This window comes from Mustela nivalis, assembly GCF_964662115.1.
Source record: "Mustela nivalis genome assembly, chromosome: 13".
Lineage (NCBI taxonomy): Eukaryota > Metazoa > Chordata > Mammalia > Carnivora > Mustelidae > Mustela > Mustela nivalis.
Genome location: NC_139032.1, coordinates 13,523,842 through 13,549,016, shown reverse-complemented (window position 1 = coordinate 13,549,016; position 25,175 = coordinate 13,523,842). Strand labels below are relative to the sequence as shown.

At 40.2% G+C, this 25,175-nt stretch overlaps 1 protein-coding gene across 3 annotated transcripts in view; it reads right to left on the bottom strand.

Moving 5' to 3' along the window:
* TMC1 (transmembrane channel like 1) overlaps positions 1-25,175 on the bottom strand; it is a 387,473-nt gene that overhangs the window by 336,153 nt on the left and 26,145 nt on the right. For all 3 annotated transcript variants that reach the window (XM_082696595.1, XM_082696594.1, XM_082696593.1), the window contains exon 2: positions 17,225-17,343. The gene's annotated coding sequence lies outside the window, so the exon portion shown is untranslated. The remainder of the gene's footprint in view (positions 1-17,224; positions 17,344-25,175) is intronic.

The following is a 25,175-nucleotide window of genomic DNA, read 5'->3' as shown; positions in this document are numbered from 1 at the left end:
CCTATTGTTGTTAAGTTGTGAAGAGATCAATGATCTGTCTTAATTTAACACCAAGGCCTGGCCAGAGCCATGCAAGAAGCCGGTGTGATGAGTGAATGAGGCCGAATAATAAAGTATGAAAAATGCAAGAGGCGTGGCAGCTGTTCCAGGCAAACAAATCCTAACCCAGAGCTAGACTTGCATGTGTATGACCAAATCCTTCTGGATGAAGAGGACAAATAATTAGCTACTCACAGACAGAGGAATGCAAAGGATTGTCACATTTAGAGAATAAAATCCTGCATTTCTGCTGCAAGTAGGAAGAGAGGGTTGGGGTGAAGCAGGAGATGGTTCCCAGATCCCTTAAATCTTCAAATATTTAAGGGTTTGTCCATCAGAAGAAAGAACACTCTTACTTGGTGGAGCTCCAGAAAACAGAACAGGGACAAGTAGGTGAAGGTAGGATGAGAAATTATTTACACTCAAAATATGATATAGCTGGGTAACAATTAGAGCTATCTAAAAATGGACGAGGATGCCTCCTGTGGCACCAAGTTCCAGGTCACTGGTAGCGTCTGAGGAGAAGCAAAGGAACAACTTGTCAGGAGGACATTCAGGGGATTCTTTCTGGAGATGGGGGCTGAGAGGGGAGGAGTCTAGGAGTTTCCTTCTATGATCCTGATTCCCACCCTCTCACCTTCTCCCAGCTTCAGTGAGGCCTGCTGGGAAGTGGTAGTGGTGAGGCGGTTAAGAAGAAGGGCCAAGGCAAGAAAACCTGGGTTCAAATCCCTCCTCTACCACCTACAAGCTAAGTGACCTTGAGGAAACCACTTCCCTTTTCTGAGTCTCCACTTCCTCAGCGGTAAAGTGGAGGTTTCTGCTACTACTCGTCAGGAGGGACCAAGGAAGTATTATACGCAAAGTGCTTCAAACAGTGCCTGGCAAAGACTAGATGCTCCTCAAATATTAACTTTGAGGGTGATTATTACGACTCAAAGTAGCAGAAAGCTAGAAGAGCCAGAGCCCTAGCAGAAAGGACACCATGATGATTTCACCACCATCTCCGGTCCCAGCAGGGTGAACACAGAGTGAAGGTGGTGTAGACAGGGTCCATGGTGACAGCCCCATTAGCATGCCGGGCTGCATGGTCAATGTCATGAACAATCATGGGATTTAGATAACTTTCTGTTTTTTATAACACTTGTTGATTCACAGCCAACACTGGGATGAACTTGAACTCTACCTACCTCATTATGGTCTCTACTGTCAAATTGACCCCATGTCCCTGAAAGTATAGCCAACTGCTCATCTCATCCTTTGTCTGTACAAAGACAAAGACAAAACAGTGTATTCACTGGGGCAGATCAGGAAGAGACATTTCCAAGAGCTACTGGCAAATGACAGGGAATAAAGGAAATTATATTCAGTGGATTCTTTGGGGGCCACTTGTTGGTGAGCACACTTGACACTTCTCTGTGAGTCCTTTTGTCCCACATTTATTATTTCAACCCACTGAAATATCTGGAGCAACTTTTCTTTCTGTTTTCTCAGGCCCAAACCCCTTGGCTTTGAATGACTTTTCTACATCTTCAGCCCAGAGCCCTAGCCTGACTTCTCCCATCATATCAGTTATGCACTCCACTACAGTGCTGCATCGACTTGTTCAACGGTGTTTAGGTCTGAGCTCCTCAGGGAAAGGACCTTGTCATTTCTGCTTTCACTTTGCAAGGTGTCACGTGTATTCCCAGCACTGTATAAACAGTAAGAACGGGTTAAAGGTGGATTTTCTATGTGTTCAAGTTGCTAAATGAAAACTGGTAACTTCTGTTTCTGATTTTAATGTTCTCACCCACTAACACTTACTTTATTGTCATATTTGTGGAGAAAGGAAATAACTCATTTTAATTTTTTAAAGTATTTTATTTACTTATTTGAGAGAGACAGAGAAAGAGAGAGAAAGAGCATAAGTGAGCAGGAAGGAAGGAAGAGAAGCAGACTCCACACTGAGCAGCGAGCCTAGTGTGGGGCTCCACCCCGGGACCCTGGGATCATGACCCAAGCTGAAGACAGATGCTTAACGGACTGAGCCACGTTGGCGCCCCTCTCATTTTAAACCTAATCTAGTGACCTTTTGAGATGAAAGAGGGCTGCCCTTGAGAGTTTAAATTTAAACACCAGATCACCATGCAAAAAATTTAAAAGCTTATTTCTCCCTCTAGCAATAACTGATTTTAACCACACAGTGTTGTTTTTTTTCTTCACCTCCATGGAGTACAGATCTGATCAAGTTTGTTGAATGAATAAACAAGTAAGAGTCAATGAGGACTCCCGGCAAGACTAGGAGATAAGCTGATTTGGGAACGCTTTTCCCTTTTTGCCACCAAGGCAAACACTTACCATTGGTAAAGGGCATGGTCATGATCTGAATCCAGATTTCCCGACTCCAAGTCCCGCCAAATTTATTCGATAGTCATTCCTCCACACCAGTGTTTCCCAGACGTCAGCGATTTGCATTCCACCTTCAAGATTTTGCCATGTCTACGTATTGCTTGTACAATGTACTTCATTCTGATGCATATGACACTAGATAACAATTTTCCTTTAATTTACTTTAATTTACTTCATTTTCCTTTAATTTACTTCATTTTGATGCATATGACACTAGATAACAATGTTTTTTTTAATGTTTGTCCATATGGACCTTATCGGCATACAGATGCTGACCCAGAGCCTCTGCCTAGTTCAGAATTTGACCATCTCCCCCTGTGGCACCAGCCTTAACTTCCTAAACCCATTTATAACTCTCAGACTTGAAAGCAACTAACAGTCTAGGGTCACAACCCTGAACACGTCCAATCTTGTCTAAAAACAACGAACATAAGAAAGAAGACTCTTTCATGCTTCTGTCACTTTCAAGGCTCTCTATGAAGCATCTTCTCCCTTGCTGGGCCTTGGAAAGGCCAAACAAGCCTTGACATCAGCCTCTCCTCATTAAACTGAGACAAGGAAAAGTACAGTATTGGTAGTTGTGGCTGCTGGGACTACCTGAGAACCAGCAATGGGAAGCTCTTCCCTCTACCAGGAGAGCTGAAAGTGGGCACTGGAATGACTTACACTTCTCACAAACTCTCCACATTCTCCCTCTCTCCAACCCATCTTTTTTCCATTCCCACTGCACCCTCTCTAATTAAGGCCTTTATCCACCCATGCCTGGGTCACGTGTTAGAGCATCTTAACTGGTGAACTGGGTCCCAGTCTCCTGCCTCTCCCACCTTGTCCACACATCCCCAGTTTTCTGCAAGCTCCATTGAGGTCACTCCCCTGCTCACTGCCTTTCAATGACCATTTCTCCCAGCCCTACCCATCTACCACCTAGTATTATGTAAAAGAACATAATTAAAACGCTGATAAGTTGAAGAGAAGCCCCCACACTCTTCCTGCTCATAACTGGGAGTGTATCACACATCTGGGATCTCTTCCCCATCCTGCCTAATGTAGAGGCTCAACTTTAGCAAATGATTCCAAGAAAGTAAGACTATAATTAATGCACTCAAAATGGAGGGTGAAATGCCGCCTATGTGTCCAAGACAGACATTGAGCTGGTTGGTCCCCAAATGCCATATTTGGTGTTAAAACATTGACATATGTGTCTGCTGGTTGTTAAATAGCCACTACTCCTAATCCCTCAGGTCTCTTTCCACAGTGGATCACGTCCCCTCATGTCTTACATTCCTGCAACTAAAGTACAGCAGAGGGCCCTCAGTACCTTGCCCAAACTATGCCCAGCAGCTCTTCCAATGGGTCTGTACCTGTGCCCCATGGATTAAGTATTCTGAATATCACTATTATGGGCTGGATTTTTTCCCCCAAAATTCATATGTTGAAGCCTTAACTCCCAGTATCTCAGAATGTGACTATTTGGGGAGATATTAAATTATTTAATTATTATTAAATTATAATTTAAAAGGTAATTAAAGCAAAATGAGGTCATGTAAGTAGGTCCTACTCCAGTATGACTGGTGTCATTATTAAAAAAAAAAAAAAGAGTGAGACACACACACACACACACACACACACGCTCACACACACAGGAAAGACCATATGAAGATACAGGGAAAAGATGGTTATCTACAAGCCAAGGGCCGAGGTCTCAGAAAAGTGTAATCCTGCTAACACCTTGATCTCAGTCTTCTAGCCTCTAGGACCATGATAAAATAAATTTATTTTATTTAAGTCATCCAGTCTGTGACACTTGTTTATGGCAGCCCAAATGACAAATGAATGTAATCACCCTTGATCACAATCACAATTGATGAGGTAAGAACTGAAACTTGGAAGCTGGATCCGGGTGGAGAGGACACCACTGATTTCCCAGGATGATTTATTATGCGTATTCTAATGCAATATTCTCCATACAGAATTCTTACTATAGAATTTTTAAGAACAAGTCTTTGAAGCCATAGCTGACTACAATATTGGTTTTATAATCGGGGAATTATTTAATGATCCCATTTATCTACTCCCACAACAGAAGTAACTGTTATGGTTCTCCTCAATTTTATTAGGCAATTTTATTAGACAGGATTTTTTTCTTTTTTCTTTTGTCCATATTCCTCTGATAACAGTTTATGAACCATCACTATATGGGTAAACTTCTAAAATTTTTTTTTTTTAATATAGTCTCCTTGTTGGGGCAGTTTCATAAGAGGATATAGGCAGGAATCACTTTTTGATAATGCTTAAAGAGGTCATTTGTCTCAATTATCATTTTATTAGACTTTTCAAACAAATCAGTTCTACTCAGAAACAAAAAGGAAGATACTGAAGCAGGAACCTTGGCATCAAATAAACTTAGATCCAAGGGCTGCCTTTGCCCTTGGTCATCTGTTTGAGCCCCAATGTATTAGCTAACCTCTCCATGTCTTAGCTTTATCACCCATAAAAACATCTTTGGTGTTCATTCAATCCCTATGTACTGAGTAAATCATATGTTCCAAGCCTGTATGTGGGTGAACAAGTCTTACGCCTTTCAAGGGAATAAAAATCAAACATATAATTATACAAAAGAGGATTTAATTGAAATGGACTCAAATGCTATGAAGAAAAAAGTAATGGACAACTATCAAGTGTAGATGAGATGGTAACTGATCTAGTTGGATGGAGAATGATCAGAAGGACAGAGGCCTTTCTCTAAAGGAAGTGGCTTTTTTTTTTTTTAAAGATTTTATTTATTTATTTGACAGAGAGAGATCACAAGTAGGCAGAGAGGCAGACAGAGAGAGAGGAGGAAGCAGGCTCCCCGCTGAGCAGAGAGCCCGATGCGGGGCTCGATCCCAGGATCCTGAGATCATGACCCGAGCCGAAGGCAGCGGCTTAACCCACTGAGCCACCCAGGCGCCCCTAAAGGAAGTGGATTTTAAGATGAAATTTGAAGACTGGAGAAATTGTCGAGACAGGAGAAGTGGGAAAAGAAAGAAAGGTTGATAGCACAAGCCAAGACCGTTGCATAGAAAGAAATGCGGTGTATATACATGAAATACTAAGAAGAACGATGGTAGAGAAAGAGGTTTTTCGGAGGACCCTGAAGACATACGTGGAACTTACGTGAAGGCTTGCTAAGGAATTTAGAGTTCATTCTAAGGTCAATGGGAAGCCACTCATAGGTTTTAATCAGGAGCAAGACAAGAAGAAATTTAAATCTAGGAATCTTATATGCCCCATGGCAACATATGTACAGTGTTTTGCTATTAATTTTATAACAACTTCCAAGTTGTTTATTAGCATTCTCATTCATAGCTGAAGAGTGACTTAGTCAAGGAGTCCGTAGATGTCCTTTCTTCTGACTTGAAAAAGGAAAGTGGAAGAAAGGAAGGAAGGAAGGAAGGAAGGAAGGAAGGAAGGAAGGAAGGAAGGAAGAAAGAAAGAAAGAAAGAAAGAAAGAAAGGGGTGAAAAGCTGCTCTAGGCTGCCAGAGCCAATATTTTTGTTCCTCATTTTATAGATAAAAGAAATTAACAGGTCACAGAGATTAATGAGCTTGCCTTAGACCACAAAACTAGGATGTGGCGGCTCTAGGTCTCTAACACAGGGAAAGAGGTGAAAAGCTCTAGAAGAGCCGGAGGAGAGGAAGGGCAAAAAACCATTCTCCTAAGTTTATTGAATACCTACTCTGTGCTAAATGCTTTAACTATGTTATTTAATACTTAAACCCATCCAGAAAAGTGGAGTATAAGTAGCCAAGAAAACTGAGAGCGAAGAGATTAAATTGTATGTCCATGCCAGGATTTGAACACAAGTCTTCTCAATCCGGTTTCAGAGAATTTGTCCTTATACTGCATGCTCCTTCCAGGGTGGGGCAAAGGTCACTGTGGTGACTAACCACAGTTTCTTCATCGTGGACAGCAGGAGGAGGGGAGGTAAATAATAAAAGCATACCTTAAACCAGTGAATAAAACCCATTTTCTTAAGGTTCCCCTGGGAAAAAGCAAGATATATTATAGAAGGAAAGCAAGGCCTCTGTCTCCTTCCTTTATGATTTCTAATCCCAGCCTATCTGATTTCAGAATCTTCTTCTCCAACTCAAACTAAAAAAGACTGATCGATAGATAAAAAAAGATGATAGATAGATAAATTTTAGAATCCTGCTGAAAATCCCATCTTACCTGTTTTAAAATCCTATTTACTTTTTACTGTACTAGATACTAAGCCTACTATTAAGTGTAGGGTATAGTTACAGTCCCTGTAACTGTGCAAAATGGTTTAAATCACAGCTTGAGGACTCTGATTGCCTGTGTTCAGATGCCACCATACCCTGTGGCACTTTGGACACTGTGGACACTGTGGATTTCAGAATCCCTATTTCACAGAGTGATTAGAAGAATTAAGTGAAATAACGTAACCTTAGCATAAAGTAAGCATGGTTATTACAATGTTACCAAATAACTGAGTTGTATACAATTATTTCCTTTCTGTTTTTAGAAACTATGGCAAAGGTAGAACTTCTCAAAAATTAATTATGTCAGGATCACAGCAGTCAATATATTGCTCTGAAATCTGCAGGTGGAAATTAGTTGCAAATAAACTCCTGATCTTATCTTTGTAAGTTATTTGATAATACTAAAATAAAAGTCCCAATAAGATTCCCTTAATGACATTTAAAATACATGTTCTGAACAACAGAACAAAATCATGGGAGTCTTTAGTGCTTTTGACAAGACATCTGCTTGCAAAATTCTGGTTTGTTTTTGTTTTTTTTTAAGATTTTATGTATTTATTCGATAGAAAGTGGAAGAGAGAGAGATCAGGAGCAGTGGGTAGGGGTAAAGGGAGAAGCAGACTCCCCACTGAGCAGGGAAGTTGATGTAAGACTCGATCCCAGGACCCTGCAACCATGACCAGAGCCAAAGGCATACACTTAACAGACTGAATCATCCAGGTGCTCTGCTTGCAAAATTCCTAAAGGATGTTTACCTCTAGTTCTAGTAACTATGGCCTGATTTTTTTTTTTTTTAAGATTGTATTTATTTGACAGAGACAGTGCACAAGCAGGGGGAGCTGCAAAAGGAGAGGAAGAAACAGACTCCCTGCTGAGCAGGGAACCCAATGTGGAGCTCAATCCCAGGACTCAGGATCATGACCTGAGCCAAAGGCAGACACTTAACTGACTGAGTCACCCAGGCGCCCCAACAATGGTCTGAACTTTGATATATTTGAATTTGTTGAAATATTAAGTACTCAACCCTGCCTATCAGATCCTTAGTATCAACATTAGTTTTCTATGGCTGCTATATCAAATTACTACAAATTTAGTGGCTTAAAACAACACAAATCTAGTATTGTATAGGTCTTTAGGTCAGAAGTCAGAAATGGGTCTTTCAGGGTGAAGATGAAGGGGCTAGTGGGCTGAGTTCCTTTCTGGAGGATCTGGAGAAAATCTGCTCCTTGACTTTTCCAGCTTCCAGAACTGCCTGCTTTTTTTTTTTTTTAAGCTCATGGTCCCTTTCCTTTGTCTTCAAAGGCAGCAACAACGGGTGAAGTTCTTCTCACATCCCATCTTGGTCAGTTCAGGTGCTACAGTGAAATACTACACTGAGTGTCTTAATAATAATATATGTGTACTTGTTCACAGTTCTGGAGATTGGAAATTCCAGATCAGAGTACCAGCAGGGATGGGTGAGGGCTCTTTTCCTGGCTTGGAGATAACCACCTTCTCGATGTGTCCATTCATGGCGGAAAGAGAGAAACCAAGCTCCCTGGTGTCTTTTCTCATAAGGACACTAATTCCATCATGAGGGCCCTACCCTCCTGAACTCTAACCCTACTTACCTCCCAAAGGTCCCATCTCCAAATGCAACCACACTGGGTGGGGTAGAGTTCCAACATATAAATTTGGGGGCACTCGCTTCAGTCCACAGTATACCCTATCACTCTGACGTCCTCTTCTGCTTCTCTCTCCCACATTTAAGGGCTTGTGATTACAATGGACTCACTGAGACAATCTAGATGATCTCCTTATTCTATGGTCAGCTGACGAACAACCTGAATTTCATCTGTGACCTCAACTCTCTCTTTCCCTGGATGGTAACATATTCACAGGTTCCAGGATTAGAATGTGGACATCTTTAGGGATCATTATTCTGTCCACCACACTACCATATCAACCATAAATTTATAGAATCTGGACAAGTAAATAAACCCAAACTGGAAGAGAACCTAAGGAGTCAAGATTCAGTATCATAAGAGTGCTGTACACTCTCAGGATTTTAAAGTCAAGCTGCCTTTAAATTTAAAACTGAAATTGGCATAATTAATCAAAGATACATATGTATCATATGTACTTATACTTATTTATATATATTTGCACAACACATCTATTTGCATTTATTTCATTTACATATTTGTAATGGTTAATTTTACATGTCAGTTTGGCTGTTACAGTACCTAGTTCTTTGGTCAAACACCAGACTAGATGTTGAGGTGAAGGTATTTTTTTAGATGCTTGTTTAAATCAATAGACTTTGAGTAAAGCAAATTATTTCCCTAATGTAGGTAAGACTCATCCAAACAATTGAAGGCCTTAAAAGCAAGGACTGAGGTCCCCCAAGAAAAAGAGAATTCTGTCTCCAGACTCCCTTCAGATTAAAGACTCTAACACCAAATTCTACTGGACTTCTAGACTTGCCAGCCCCCACAAACTCGTAAGTCAATTCCTTAAAATAAAGAGCTAGATCATGGATAGATAATAGATACCTGCATACCTACATACACACATACATAGATACACAGATACATGGATCAGTTTACTAGTTGTTTCTCTAAAAAAAAAATGATCCATGTTAAAGTTGAGAGGAACTTGATATTGTATTAAAAACGAGTGAAGGAAACCCAAGGAAGGCAGAGGGCGAACAGGCTCCCCGCTGTGCAGGGAGCCCAATGTAGGACTCAATCCCAGGACCCTGGGATCATGACCTGAGCCAAAGGCAGTGGCTTAATTGACTGAGCCACCCAGGCCTCCCTCTCTTTCTTTTATAATCAGAGTTACACCAATAACAATAATTGAACTATTCACTTCCTAGTGCAATCCTTGGTTTCACTCAGGAGCCTGGTACAAATGTGTGTTTTGGCTATAGAAGAAAAAGAAAGTAATAAAAATAAAATCTCAAACCTAAAACACGTAGAAGAATTCAATAATTTCTTACATTAGAGTACAGATTAAACCCCTTTGATATTCCACAATAGCTCAAGAGAGTACAAATGTTAAAATCGTGCCTCAGGCTCTTTGAAGAACCATTAGTGTCCCTAGCCTGTAAGACCAGGGGGGCAGACAAGGCCAGAAGAGTCACAAGCGAACCATTAGGCCTATCTAAGGTGGTTTTAAGCAATCCTGACATTAAGAAACTCTGGTGTGTTGATGTATTCTCAAATAACATTTTACACTGCATAAGATTGGCCTCCTCAATTAGAGAGGGTTAAAGAGAAAAGAAAACATGCTACCACCGTTATTTTCAAATTGTTGACCAAATAGGCATACTGCCTCGTGACTTGTCTTTGCCTAGTTACCTGTCATTTTAGTATACTGCCCTAACATTCCATAAGGCTAGTCACCCAAAAGAATTCTTGCTTCTAGATGAGCAATACCCTCTTCCACACCCAAGAAACAGTTTTGGACCTTGCTCTATACTGAATGTTCCTGTGTCTCACGCTTCATATGATGAAGTCCTAACTTCCAGTGTTAGAAGGTGGGGTTTGGGGGAGCTGATCAGGTCCTGAGAGTGGAGCACTCATGAGTGGGATCAGTGCCCTTATAAAAAAGCTTCCAGAATGTTCCCTCCACCCTTCTGCCTTGTGAGGACAAAGAGACAAGATAGCCATCTACAAACCAGAAAGCCCACCCTCGCCAAACATTGAAACTGCCCATGCAGTTTCAAACTGGGTCTCCTGAACATCCCAGCCTCCAGAACTGTGCAAAATCAATGTCTGTTGTTATAAGCCACCCGGTTTATGATATTCTCTTGCAGCAGCCCAACCTAAGACTAACCTAAACTAGGAGTAGCAAAATTTTTGGTCAAGGGCCAAATAGTAATTATTTTAGGCTTTATGGACCACTCACCTTTATAGGTAGCACAAAAGTAACCATGATACATTACAAAATGTCATGGTGAAATTTTCTTTCGATGAAATTTAAATCTTAGGTGATTTTCACTTGTCATAGAGCATCATTCTTCCTATGGTTACCTTAAACCATTTTAAAATGCTTTTAAAGTCATTCTCATCTCATGGGCTCTACTAATGCAGGCAGCAGACTAGGTTTGGCCTAGAGAACACAGCTTGCTCATGCTTTCCATAAACCACAGATCCTGAGAATGATAAAACCAGTGAGTTATGTTTAGTGGAAAACATTCGCCCCATGCATAAGTACAGAAAACACAATTGTATGGTAATTCATATGGATTATTCCAATTATAGATATAAGCAGCTCTACCAGTTCAGATATTTGCCAATATTTAAGTTACAAACCACAATTGGCTTCATTCATTCAAACATTCATTTCTTTAGCAACAAATAAGTGCACTTTATGTCCCACACACTGGATGAGGTACAGGGTTGAAGAGGAAATGGTCTCTCTTTTTAAATGATTTCATACACACTGCTTTAATCTGCTTGACATGTCAGATTTTTTTTTTAAGTTAAAAATTCTCAATTTGTAGGAATGGTTGGCTTTTGTTTTACTCATCCAACCCATGCCCTTCAATGATTATCAAGAAGAGATGGTGTCAGCCCAAGTCAAAGGTATTTTTGACTTAAGTAAAACAAAGAGCTTTTAATATGAATGACTGTGAATCTTCAAATGAATTAAATGAGAAGCTAGGACATGTTTTATCATGTCCATCAGGGATGGTTTAATTAGAAATAACTACAATCACTTCAGCTGGGGAAAGGATACTAGATTACCTTCTGATCTTTAATAGCATGAAATGAATTTTTAGATCAAGTGATTAAGGGTAAGTTTCCACCCTTCAGGAAAATAATGGTTACAATGCATTAATCTTTTGCAAATCAGGAATTGTGGCATTGCAGTGACAAGCTGATTATCAAATTGTATTTACAGGCTGCCTCCTAATTACCTGTTTAAAAAAAATGAGTCTGTTCTCTGTATCTGAGTGTGTTTGAATATGTTTGTAAGATTAGGTATGGCTTGACATTCAACACAGTGCTGTCTATAATAGTAGGAAATTAAAGATAGCTTAAATGTCCATCATGAAAGGAATAAATAATGTATTATAATATAGCAATACAATGGAATATGGCCATTACAAAAGATTATTCTAGATCAACAGTCATTATTGAACAAAGATATCTACAATATATTTAAGATTTTTTTAGAGCAGGTTACAAAAGAGCATCTATAGTTTGGTCTCATTTAGGGAAGGTCAAACACAGTAGGATCCTAAACAAAACAAAATTCTAAATCGTATTATTTCTGGAGGATCACGATTTGGGTCATTTGGTTTTTCCTGGATTCTTTTCATTTTCTCCATTGTTTGAATTTTTTTTATGATGGGCATATATTAAGGATTTGTTTAATTCTTAACAAGCAGATAAAGCTTTTTTGGTTAATAGATAAAATTTAAAATCAGCAAGATTTTTATGATTAATAAATGACATGATTTATGATAAAGAATCAGTTCAGTAGCAAAAATAGGAACAAATACACAGAAATGTCAGGGATGGCAAGCTTTTGCTCACCTGGTATCGATTTATTACAAGTATTGAAATTTACCCTTAATGTGAACTTTCTGAGAAAGCTAATCCATTCCCACTATACTGCTTCAAGCAACACTGTTCCACCTGAAAACTTAGAAAAATGTTATGAGCCCATGCTTTCCTCTCCATGCCTATTGCATTCTAGAAGCTCAGTATCTAAGTGCTGGAAAGTTTAGAGATCAAGTCCAGATCACTCATCCTACAGATGAAGGAACTGAGTCATGGAGGTGACATGACCTCCAAAAAGACCCAAAGCTAAACACTGTCAACATAACCTCTCGCTTTGTTGTTGAGTACAGAAAGTTGTGTACAACAAATATGTGCAGCTTTGTAGGTCAATCATGCCTCAGTAGAGTAGTCTTTATTTATTAATTTATTTTTAAGATTTATTTATTTATTTTAGAGACAGTGACAGAGAGAGAAAGTAAGGAAGGGACAGAGGAAGAGAGAGAGTCTCGACTAGACTCCATGATGAGTGCGGAGCCCAACTCTGGGCTCGATCTCATGACCCTGACATCACCACCTGAGCAGAAACCAAGAGACTGACTTAACCTACCACACCATCCAGGTGGCCCAGTAAAGCAATCTCTGAAAAAAAAAAAGGAAAGTTATCTTTATCTGGTCATCAAACTTTCGTGGTCTCCCCGAATTCCCACACAAATCCAAACTAAGCCAGAGTTGGGATTTGTTAGCGTCGTGGCCTCTGAGTGTTCCCAGAGCGCTGGGGTGGGCAAAGGCTATGAGGACAGCTGGTATGAAGGCCCAGGCACACATCTGTGAAGCTGGCCTGGCAAAAATGGAGAGAGGACATGAGGTCTCAGAGGAAGATATGGGATGAAGAAATATCTGTATGTTATCCAGAATCCCAGGCCAGGAGAATGTCCACAGTGATTACGCTGTACCTCCGAAGAGGAGTTCAGGTGTGGCATTCGTGGTTTTCTATCACTAAGACAGTAGATGTGATCCTACGGCACATGGAGAGAAGAAAGCTTTAATTTAGGTTTTGGGTAAAGGAAAATATTCAGGAAAAAGACACAATAGCTCTCACTTATTGAGAACCTACTATGCACTTGAACCTTGGCTCTTCAACTGACTCTGAGCTCCCTCCCTGCCGGACCAGTCAGAACCATGACCAGACTCTGATATCACACCCAGGAGGGATAGAGAAGAAAATGTCAAAGGGAAGGTTATTTGTCAGGTGGGGCTCTGCAATTTACGAAGACTCCACAAGCCATTGGATATGGTGTTTAGAACATTTTTGGTGTCCTTTTAGGGTGTCATGTTACCATGAAATCTGACCTTACTTGACTACCTCAATTAATTTAGTAGGCCTGAACTGAGGGCATGTACTGTAAGTGTACTATTTTCTGGAAGTAAATGATTCATCTGTACAAAGTAAAGAACATTTTCCAGGAATATGAGTTGTGATTTAACAAATGCCTTCAGCTTGTCAGAGAAGTTGTAATCACTTATTGACACATACTAACTCCTTTCCCCGGTGTGAGCTCAGCCTATGAATCTATAAACCCGCTTTGTAAACCAGTTCCCATTTCTTCCCCTCTCACACCCATCCTCTTGCCTAACTCTATTTCAGAGAGTCAATAAAAGGCACAGATAAAACGGTCACTACAAAAGGGGTGTGGTTCCAGCAAGTTTCCCTGCAGATTACCTCCAAATGCTTTTTGTTATGCAGGAGTTTACATTCAAACAGAGTTGGAAACCTGTAAACAGTCACTACAAAAGGGGTGTGGTTCCAGCAAGTTTCCCTGCAGATTACCTCCAAATGCTTTTTGTTATGCAGGAGTTTACATTCAAACAGAGTTGGAAACCTGTTATCATGATTCCCCTTCAAGTGTTTTACTTATTCCCATTCTCCTGCTTTTCTCTTATCTGTGAAGTATCTTTTCTTTTTCTTTTTCTTTTTTTTTAAGATTTTATTTATTTATTTATTTGTCAGAGCACAAGCAGGGGAAGCAGCAGGCAGAGCAGGCAGAGAGAAGCAGCCTCCCTGGGGAGCAAGGACCCGGATTCAGGACTTAATCGGGATCATGACCTGAACCAAAGGCAACCCCTTAAACAACTAGCCACCCAGGCATCCCAAAATATCTAGGTTTCTAATGACACTCATTCCTGTTCTTAGTTCATAGACTGTTCTTAAAACTGTAACATCTCCTATATCCACGTACAGGTTAGCGATCACACATTTTCCCAAAGTACATTCCATTAGCTTAACATCTTTGATGAGCACTGTCCAATAGAAATAGAATACAAGCCCCATATAATTTAAAACTTCCCAGTTGCCACATTAAAAAATTTTTTTTAAAGAAACAGGTAAAATAAAATTTTTAGTATATTTTATTTAATATGATACAGATAAAATACTATCATTTCAATACTGGATCAATATTTTAAAATTGTGAAGGGTATATTTTACAATTTTGGTACTAAATTTTCAAAGTCCAGCATGTCTTTTACACTTAACGGCCCATCTCAGCTCAGACTAGTCATGTTTTGTGTGTTCAGTCATTGCACGTGTCTAGAGACCACCATATTGGACAGCACTGATCTAGATCTTGAATGAAGAAATTAAATGAGATCCAAATCTTATCCAAACCTTCTATTAAGATATTCTCCTTCCTCATCTCTTCCCACTTACTCACCACCACTCAATTTAGAAATATAGTTCTCTCTCAGGCCCATCTTTCCAATTAACTAGGAAGTACGCCTTAATTTTTAAAAAGATTTATTTATTTACTTGACGGAGAAAGTGCGTGTGCATGAGGGGAATGGGGGTAGAGAGAGAGGGAGAGGGAGAATCTCCAAGAAGATTCCCTGCTGAGTGTGGAGCCTGAGACTGGGCTTAATTTCCTGACCCTGAGATCATGACCTGAGCCAAAGTCAAGAGTCAGCTGCTTTACCAACTGAGCCACCCAGGCGCCCCTGCCTAAGATATTTCTATCGTCTCTCTCCCACATTCCATTCTCCCTTATCTGCTATCCCTTCGTTTCATAAATGGGAAAACCAGTGCCCAGAGAGGTTGCCAATGCAACCAGGGTCACACAGTGCTCAGTATTTAAATTCAGTCTTCCTGATGATCAGAACCCGAGCTCTTCTGATTTCCTTGGGCACACAGCCACTTCCCGGCTTCCTCTTTCTGCTTTAGGGCTCAGCTACTCTTCCTTTTACTCTCTCCAATAAGGAACAGTTGATTTTACCTTCTCGGACATAAAGTTGGGAGGCCCAAAATGAACTAATCCTCTAAGCACGATAGATGGGTTTAGGGATTGCCCAGAGGTAGCTCAGACCTGGCAACTTCTCTTTTCAGGTCTTAAAGGTAATGAACCCTCCCAGGAGAGGAGGTTCTTCACTAGTTGACTTTCTAAACATTCTGCTGCTTACATTCACTTACACTCAGAGGACTGGAAGGCTAGATTCTAAAATGTTATTATGGTAATCTTTCCCAGTGCCTCTAGCCATTGGTTATGGGTTATTTTGTGGTTTGGGATTTTTCTACAATAAATACAGGCATTCTTTTTGCAAAGAAATGCTATATGCTAATAATAAAGGAATGTGCCTCGTACCTTTTATAAAGAAATAGTCTGATCATCCTGTCTTGGTTTAATTTTTCCAGATCTACAAATAAAAGACCCTTTTTTTTTTTTTAAACCATTTCAGGCAATCATCTAAATATTTTCCAGAGGTAGAAATGCAGACATAATGCAGTCTGAGGCCCTCCCATATAAAAATCACTCATCAGTATAAAATGACTTAAGAGTAATTCAAGCTGAGCACCTAGAGTCTTCCACTCAGATTTCTATCTGCAAAAAAGGACAACACTTGACCACTCTAGCAATATTAAGAGTAACGATTTCTTAACTTCTCCTTCTCCCAGCCACAGTAAAGAAAAAAGGAAAAAAAAAAAAAAAAAGCCAAAAGAGAGGGAAACAGAATAGGGCTACAGTCATCTCCTAATATTATACCACCAAAGAAATTATGCATTAAAAAAAAATCATTTTGTCTTAGGTAACTTTAAAGCATTTTCATTGATCATTTTCAATGAATAAAAAATTAAGATTTCCACACGTATCGATCTGCCCTGAATGATTTATACTTCAGCTTTTAAAATACACTGTGGAGGTAGAGAAAGAACAAAACCCGGTATTTTCCTGAGACTTTCATGTTCATGTTTCATGCCCCAAGAAAACAAAGCCTGCCTTTCTCTAGGCACATAGTATTCATAATTTGTATTTTTTTGGTACAGATGCACGATTTGGTGCAAATCTGGTACAAAATACATAGCTCTTTATCTGTGTTACTGTTTCACGAAATCAAATTCCATAACATTTTAGGTTCACTAGTAGAGCTTGCAATATAAAAGAAATAAAGGAGTAAATGTTTTTGTAGTAAGTTGAAAAGACCAAGTGCACACTATTTTTTTTTCCTTAAGTAGGAATACATCTGTAGTTTGGAAGATGCAAAATAGATATGTCCCGCACGCCCAAAAAAGCACCTTACTAGCAATGGCATCAGTACTTGGGTATCTCAGTAAACTGGTATTTGTAGGGTAGATTTTGCTCTTTCTGTCTCTGGGGTATGGGATACTGAAAGCTTTGCAAATAAGCCCAAGAACTAAATGTTCTTGAAAAGAACCCTTGAGGATCACCCAGTCCAATCTCTTTCTTCATTTCAGAGGAAACACGAAAGCTTTTGACTGTGGCACAAAATCCTTCCAACTATGCCAATATTCTCCAGCGGGTTAGCTGGTGGAACCCCTGGAAGTCAATGTTTTTTGTAGAAACCTATTAAAATGCTGACATATTTATGCCTGCCCCAGGAGCCAGAACTTTTACTAGCAGAAAATATGATTCTATTCCATATATGTGTGTTATATTCAACTACAACTATGTCCAGAGGGGGAAAGGGTGGTTAAATTAAGCATAACACATCATTTCAGATATATTCTGTTAACATTTGTACACTACCTTCTCATTTGGTCTCCCACGTTCATCGGCAAGTAAGTGGTGTAAGATGGCAGAGGTTTAAGAAAAATTTGGAGACTGTGAACTTCCATGTAGAAATTCAAAGTTCATTGTCTTCATTTCTAAAATTAAGATGAGACAGTACAAATACCAAATCATTATGTTGCACACTAGCAATTAATATAATGTTATATATCAGCTATATCTCAATCAAAGAAAAATGAAAACTCCAACATCATTTGAGGTCTTCCCCGGCACATCTCCCCTCCCCCCCTCCGACCCCCACTCCACGCTCCCTACCCCGACCCCTCCCAAGGAAGCCTAGTTTGGTTTTGGGTTTTGGGTGTTGTTGTTGTTGCTTTTTTTTTCTTTATTTCTTTCTTTCTTTTTCTTTTCTTTCCTTTTTTTTTTTTTTTGAGGATTCTAAGTTGGTTAGAGATAAGACATTTGAATGACTATTTTTGTATTGTTTTCAACCCACTGTGCTAAAATCATGTGGTTGCTGCATGTACCTTATGTTCCTTTAAAAGATGGCTTTAAATGAAAGTGTTTGCAGACTATAAGCCTTCTTTGAATGTTTTTGGGCAATCACCACAATCAAAATGAATTTTGAAAAGTACTCAATTAAAAAGCAATTAAATGTGGGAAGTGACTATTAAAAAGATTATTGAGCGGACATGATGACTCGTCTTGATTTCAGAAGTGAAACGCTCTGTATGGAGAACTGTCATGATATCATTCTGAGTGATAAAAAAAAAAAAGCTACAGATTTCATTTCATATGTAAAATAAAGAAAGAAAAAAAGAAAGAGAGAGAGAGTGATCTGGAATAAAATAGAAGTTGTTAGCACAGTTTACTCCAGGCTGTAAGGGAAGAACTTTTAGTTTTTATTTTATAGACTTTCATATTATTTAACCATTTGTTTTCAATAACTATGTACACCTTTTTTCCTTTATAACCAGAAAAACTTAAGAATAATTTTGTTCAATTCCGTTGACCAGGCAAATTAACTGCAAGATTGGCAAACCTGGCAACTCTTCAAAAAAATTAAGTGCCGTATAAAACATTGTTTGCAAATAGACAATTGTACCAAATCAGTAGAGCGTCTCTCTGAACACTGTTGTTTGGTGTTCTACCGGAGTCTCTTGCATTAGGTTCCCTATACAATTGAACCTTAACTGCTTTCTCACGTGGTAGGTCCTCAATAAATATTTATGAGATTGAACACTGAGTTGTCCTTTTTTTTAATCTACAAAAATAGTAATCTTATATGTTCAAACTAATTGTAGCTGCTCAGTAAATCAATGACAATGGTGAAATGAATGAGTGAGCATGTCAGCTTCGAATAGTGAGGACTATGAACCTGAAAGACAGCACCTAAAATATCAAAGGTCTCAACTAAAGGAAGGTACAAGTTTGAGAACAGGCCAGGGGCCTCTTAAAATTCAATTTAGTGGGGCGCCTGGGTGGCTCAGTCGTTAAGCGTCTGCCTTCAGCTCAGGTCATGATCCCAGGGTCCTGGGATGGAGCCCCACATGAGGCTCTCTGTTCTGTGGGACACCTGCTTCTCCCTCTGCCTGCCTCTCCCCCTGCTTGTGTTCCCTCTCTCATTGTGTCTCTCTCTGTCAAATAAATAAATAAACACTTAAAAAAAAACTCAATTTAGTGGGTCAATTCCCCCCTAAACCCGCTAGTTTTCAAATATATAAAGGAATGGGGTTTCAAAGTCTCCATTAACTAAAGGATTCTAAATCTAGACCAAATAACTGGTCAGAACAAAAAGAGTGTTGGTTAGGTATATTTTCTTCCTTTTCTCCTGAGGAACAAATAAGAAGATCTAAATTAAATGTGTCCTATTAGAAATTTTTACTTAAAATGTGAACCAGAGGGGAATGCAGGCGGCTCAGCCGGTTAAACGTCTGCCTTCGGCTCAGCTCATGATCTCAGGGTCCTGGGATTGAGCCTGATGTTGGGCTCCCTGCTCAGCAGGGAGTCTGCTTTTCCCTCTCCCTCTGCCCCTCCACTCCCATTCATGTACACTCTCTCTCTTTCTCAAATAAATAAAAATCTCTCTCTCAAAAAAAAAAAAAAAAAAAAAAGAACCAGAAAATAAGTTCTTAAAAAACAGATACATTTTGGGGACACCTGGGTGACTCAGTTGCTTAAGCATCTGCCTTTGGCTCAGGCTCTGATCCCAGGGTCCTGGGATAGAGTCCTTGCTTAGCACGGAGCCTGCTTCTCCCTCTCCCTCTGTGCCTACCCCTTCTCATTCTCTCTCTCCCACTCTCTCTCTTTCTCTCTCAAATAAATAAATAATCTTAAAAAAAAAAAAAAGAAGAAGAAGAAGAACAGATACATTCTCAAGCCAAGTTGTGAATTCTCTTCCTGCCCTACTTCAAAAATAAGAAAGCAGTGATTTTCTGTGGCATAACTTGGGTCTGGTTCTGCTTGGAAGCGGAAGGAAGAGAGCACGTTTAGTCTGAGGTTGTGGCTGCATTATGTGATAAGAAGCTACAAGTGCATCCAGGCTGATTTTTCTCTCTGACATCCAGCATTTTGCAGTCAGAGAGTGAGTGCAGTTTTCACAAGCTTGAACCAGCCTACAAGTAACTATTTTCCTTATTATTACGCATAATTAAAACTGGAAAAAACAGTGGCAATGTGACCTCTCAGAGGCATGATACAATTGAGCAGGGGTAAAAGGTAAAGAGGTTTCTTTGGGAAAATAAAAATTACTGGAGTTTCTACCATTTCTAGTATCTAAATATAGTTCAGGAAGAAAAAGTATGAAGTGAACATGTAAGATATTCTAGTCCTGGTTTATTGACATAACATTAGGTTGACCTCTACAATAATACTTATTAGAAATGTCATAATAATAATCATAGACATAATAACTGTTTGCAGTTATAATGACTGGTTGGACCAATGCATGCTCCCAGCAAACAAAGCTTTTAGAACAGCATGATCCTCCCCACAAGCTGATACCACATGAATCTGTACATGTTCAATTGTTCAAATGGTTTAGGAACTTGGTTTTTTTAAAAAAGCAATTTCAGGATCTAAAATAGTTTCCCTCCTTTAAAAACAAAAAATGTGTTTGACCAAACCAGCTAGAGACTTACCCATTTATTCACGTAGCAAGTATTTTTTTTAAACATCTCCTGGTGCCTGGTGCGGTGCTTGGCACAGGACACAGAAGTGGAAAAACAAACATGCTTGCATGACTATTTATACCAACTCACACCAAAACACATTCATTAACGTGACACATCACCCTTGGGGGGAGAGATACCATACTTTCAAATGTGATTTTCTGATTTAGCCTCTGCTTTAGCAGAAGGTATACTTCTATATACACCCAGATTCAGAATCAAGGCCCCTAATTGCGCCTATGTTTAACGTTAGCTCTAATCTCAAAACAACCCTGAAAATTCGTGCTCCTTCCATTTTACAGATGGTTGATATTGAGAAACCCCTCCCAAGATCAGATCATGGCATTCTGAGTGATCTGCAGGTCCAAAGCCACAATGGCAGCCTGTTCAAGACGACAGCATAACAGTGACCATTTACTGCCTGTTTACTCTGTCCTCACCCTGTTCCAAGCCCTTTGGATTGGTTGTTCTAATTCTCACAACAGCCCTGACAGAGGAGAGATCATCATGCTTCCATGTTACAGATTTAGAAACTGCGGCTCACAGAGGCTAAGTAACATGCTCCAAATCACACATCCAATGAACAGCCACAGATCGAGCAGGGTTAGAAACCGGGGGCTGTCTGAACCTCAAAAGTTACTCTGTCCTCTCTAAAATACTCCTCATCCTCCACCGACAGCCACTCTTTCAGGCTTTGGTTTATGCTCTCTCCCCTCTGCCTAGAATGGCCTCCCCTGCCTCACTCCTACTCGGTCTTCAAGGTCAAGTGCAGATATTATTTCTCCAGTGCCAACCACCTCAGGCAAAATTTGTAATCATAGCACACAGGGCTTGTTTTCTGGTTTTTTTTTTTTTTTTGGTTTTTTGCTGCTAGTCTAGCACTTATCACATAGTATTGTAATTATTTGTATGTATTTCTCCCCCGGGGAGGTTAAGAAGACCTTGAGAACAAAAATTGTTTCTTATACACTTTTGAGTTCCCAACACATGCTACACAGCTTGGCACGTAGGTTGACACTCCAAGTTAATTGGTGGCAGACCTGAATACCTCGTGCCAGCATGCTGTAAATTAAAAGGACCTCTAAACAAGTGACAAGACCAATCCTCCAGCCTCTATTTGGGAGCCACATTTTTTCCGTGTTTTATTTGCCTGTCTGCTTTAAAGACCGTCAGAAGAATGAATGCTAACACCTCGCTACCTCTTCTGTTAGCGATTCTTCTAACAGGTCACTCCAGGCTCAATCCTGCATCTTTCTGCCCTCGGAGAAAATTCTGCCTTCTCATAGTGCAGAAAATACAGAATGAAACTTTCACAAAACCTGCCTTCATTTTTGCCTGTTTCCTGGTGAAATCGGTTGGACGTGCCATACACTTTTCCCCTGCGTGCTCACCACAGAGACCGGATCTTTTCTGGGCCAGTAAGAAGTGTGGGGACCACAAGGGAATAAGGACACTGGTGGCGAAGAAAAGGGTCCACAGCAACATGGTGCCCCAGAGCTTAGCCCCTTGAACAGCACAAATGCCTGTGTCCGGATGTGTATCTTCAAACCAATGACCGAGGCTTTATTTTCCTCTAAGGCGGGAAGTAAATGCCTGTTGGACAGATTGGAAAAACTAAGATATAGAAAGAGTGGATTCTTTGGCGGAAACCTTTTTATGCTGGATTTAATCCAAAAGTTCTCACCTTCCAGCCTGCACTTGAACCCAAGGGCAAATTTTCAGAAAATGGATGGTAGCTATATTTTCTTTACTAAGAGAATCAGGTCATCCCTTTAACTCCTTTCTGCTTCAGAAGTAGATATTAACATACAATCACCTGAATGTTTGTAAGCAAAACAGGCAAAAAGATCCAGCTTTTTTGTGTCTTTGGTTTTTTAAGTCTCTCCTGAATAGGGATATTCACAGATAATTGGCCGCGCTGTCTGGACAAAGAGTTACAGCTTTGTGGTGTAAAAAACGTAGCCTGCATGTCCAAATTAGCTCAAGAAATTTCCCATTTCTGAGAGGGCGGCTGGCTGCCAGCTCTTTAAGAGAGAAAAACACACCCTCAGAACATGAATCATTACCTAGCACAGCAAGTGAGCTCACGCGCGCGCACGCGCAGACACACACACACACACACACACACACACACACACTTTAAATAATTGCTCAAGACTTCACAAAATATGCCTTCAGCACGGTACACATTTTATCAACCAAGATCAGGCTGTCCTTTTTCATCTACCCTGTCGAAAACGGTAAGCTGTTTACCAAAACCATTGCTCCAGGAGCAGGCTCAGGGCGTCCTGTAAACAGGGGTGCCAAGCAGACAGAACGGATGAGTCAGAACTGATTTTAGAGTACACACGTGTAGGTTGAACTTAGTGCTTGCAGCTGGTTGTCAGTCCTGTTTTAAAAACAGATTTGTTGACCTTTATGCCTATAGTTCCTTATCTTTTCACTCCTGCACCTGAAAAGCAACCTTCTTAGAGAAGGAAGATCTAATCGATGCTTTTAGCATAGATGGATTAAGATGACCATTCCTTGGAAATCGACACTAGTGAGCTCGCCCAGCTGCAACACAACACAAAGGCAGAGGCAAGGTGACGGCAAGGTGACGTGCCTGACCTGGGGGTGGCCGTCTGGGTGGCTCCCATCCCTGTCAGAAAGGGGTGCAATAGGTGTCAATTATTTTTATTGTAAACACTCAAAAGTTTGAGACATTATGATCAGACAAATGGTTTTTCAAGTGAAAAGAGACCAAAATAGTTGCCAAATCTAAAAGCGAAGGAATCCAGATGTCTCAATATGTTTCCTTAAAAAGTGGGTTTAAAGCACATGTTTTTTAAAACATATAAGAATAATTGATTGATGTGCTTCTTAGCTGACTTGAGACAACAGATTCTTCAGAGCAGTCAGTCATATTTATTTCTCTATGTTAGCTAGAAAGTCAAAGAGAGCTACTGAGTTGGAACCAGGACTATTTTTTCCTTTATAAAAATTTCTGATTTCATCATAGATGTTATGGTAACCCTGTCCAAGAGTCTGGGAGTTTAATCCATCATATTTTTAGAAGTTAATTTAATAGAGTAAAACCTTGACTTTCAAATTTCCTTTCTTTTAATATTGGAAGAATATTTGTCTTTTTTATACTAATTTCTAAGAGTTTGTTTGTTTGTTTTTAAGAAAGCCTTTTTGGAAAGAACATTTCACATAATTTTTTCAGGCTAACTATACTTGTTTTCTCTCTCTTTTTTTTTTTTTTTTCCTTTTTAATTGGACTATAGCTGACATATTACTTTCAGGCATACAATATAAGTCATTCTACAATTATAAACATCATGAAATGCTCGCCACAATAACTGTAACTCTTATCAATAAAAACTAATCCAAAAGAAGTAAATGCAAATAAAGAATTAAAAAGGAGATACCTTCAGTATTTGAAAAGCAACATTTCTCTTGTATGGTTTATCAGTGAACTCAGAATGCACTTAAATTGGCAATTAAAATGATCTATAAGCATCCTGCCTTGATGGTGAGAAGTCCTGGGATAAAATACAATGAGAATGTGTGATATTAAAAGCTGTGCTTTGCACTTAGATACACTGCAACATCCGTGAAATGGTGGGTACTGAGGACATTGTTTCCTTATATTAGCTCTTAGAAGCTTCAGGGACACCTGGGTGGCTCAATCAGTTAAGCATCTGACTTTAGCTTAGGTCATGACCTCAGGGTCCAGGGATAGAACCCTGAATAAGGCTCCCTGCTTAGTAGGGAATCTGCTTCTCCCTCTCCCTCTGCCCCTTTCCCCACTTCTACACACACACTCTCTCTCTCAAATAAATAAATAAATAAAATCTTTAAAAGGGAGGAAGGAGCAAGATGGCAGAGGAACAGGAAATATTCTTGGGTCCCAGGAGTTCAGCTAGGTACTTATCAAACCATTCTGAACACCTACAAACTCAACAGGAGATCGAAGAGAAGAGCAGCATTCTAGGAACAGAAAATTGACCACTTTCTAGAAGGTAGGATGTGCAAAGAAGTGAATCTGAGGCACTATTGGGAAGGTAGACTGTGGGGGGTAGGTAGGGCAGGAAGGGCTGGCTCCCCACAAGCCCTAGAGCAGGGGAGCACAAAATTGGAACTTTTAGAAGTCAGCTCCACTGAGGGACGCCGCTCCAGAGGCTATGGAGCCCTTATGGGGACACTGTGGTCACAGGACCCACAGGGTCACAAAAAGACCAGGGGTTTCTGAGTGTGATAGAGCTCTCAGGTATCAGAGCCGGGAAGCTGGCTACAAAGACAGAGCTGAAGAGCATGCTCTCAGCTCGGGGTTCTCTTAAACCATGACCTGAGGCACAAGCAGGCCACTGCTCCTCAAGCAGGGACCCCACAACTGCCAGATCCGGGGAGGCTCACTTTCCTCCTCAGGGACAAGTGGCATGGAAGTGCATGGCAGGAAATCTGCTGGGTTTGGAGACTCCCAACAGAGCCATGCTCCAGAGAGAGAAATGTTCAGTCACAGGCTGGTTGAGCTTGGATTGTGGCCAGAGACCAGGGAGATGGGAGGGATTCACTGCTTTTCTCTGAGGGCGCATTGAGGAGTGAGGCCCTGAACTCTTGACTCCTCTGGGCCAGAGATTGGGAGGCCACCATCTTCATTCCAGTCCTCCAAAGCTCTATGGAAAGCATTGAGGGAACAAAAGCTCCCGAGCATGAAGCTCCTGAGCATGAACCCAGGCAGATTACTTAACCTAGCCCCTGGCAAGGGCAGTACAATTGCACCTCAGGCAAAGACATTTGAGAATCACTGCAAC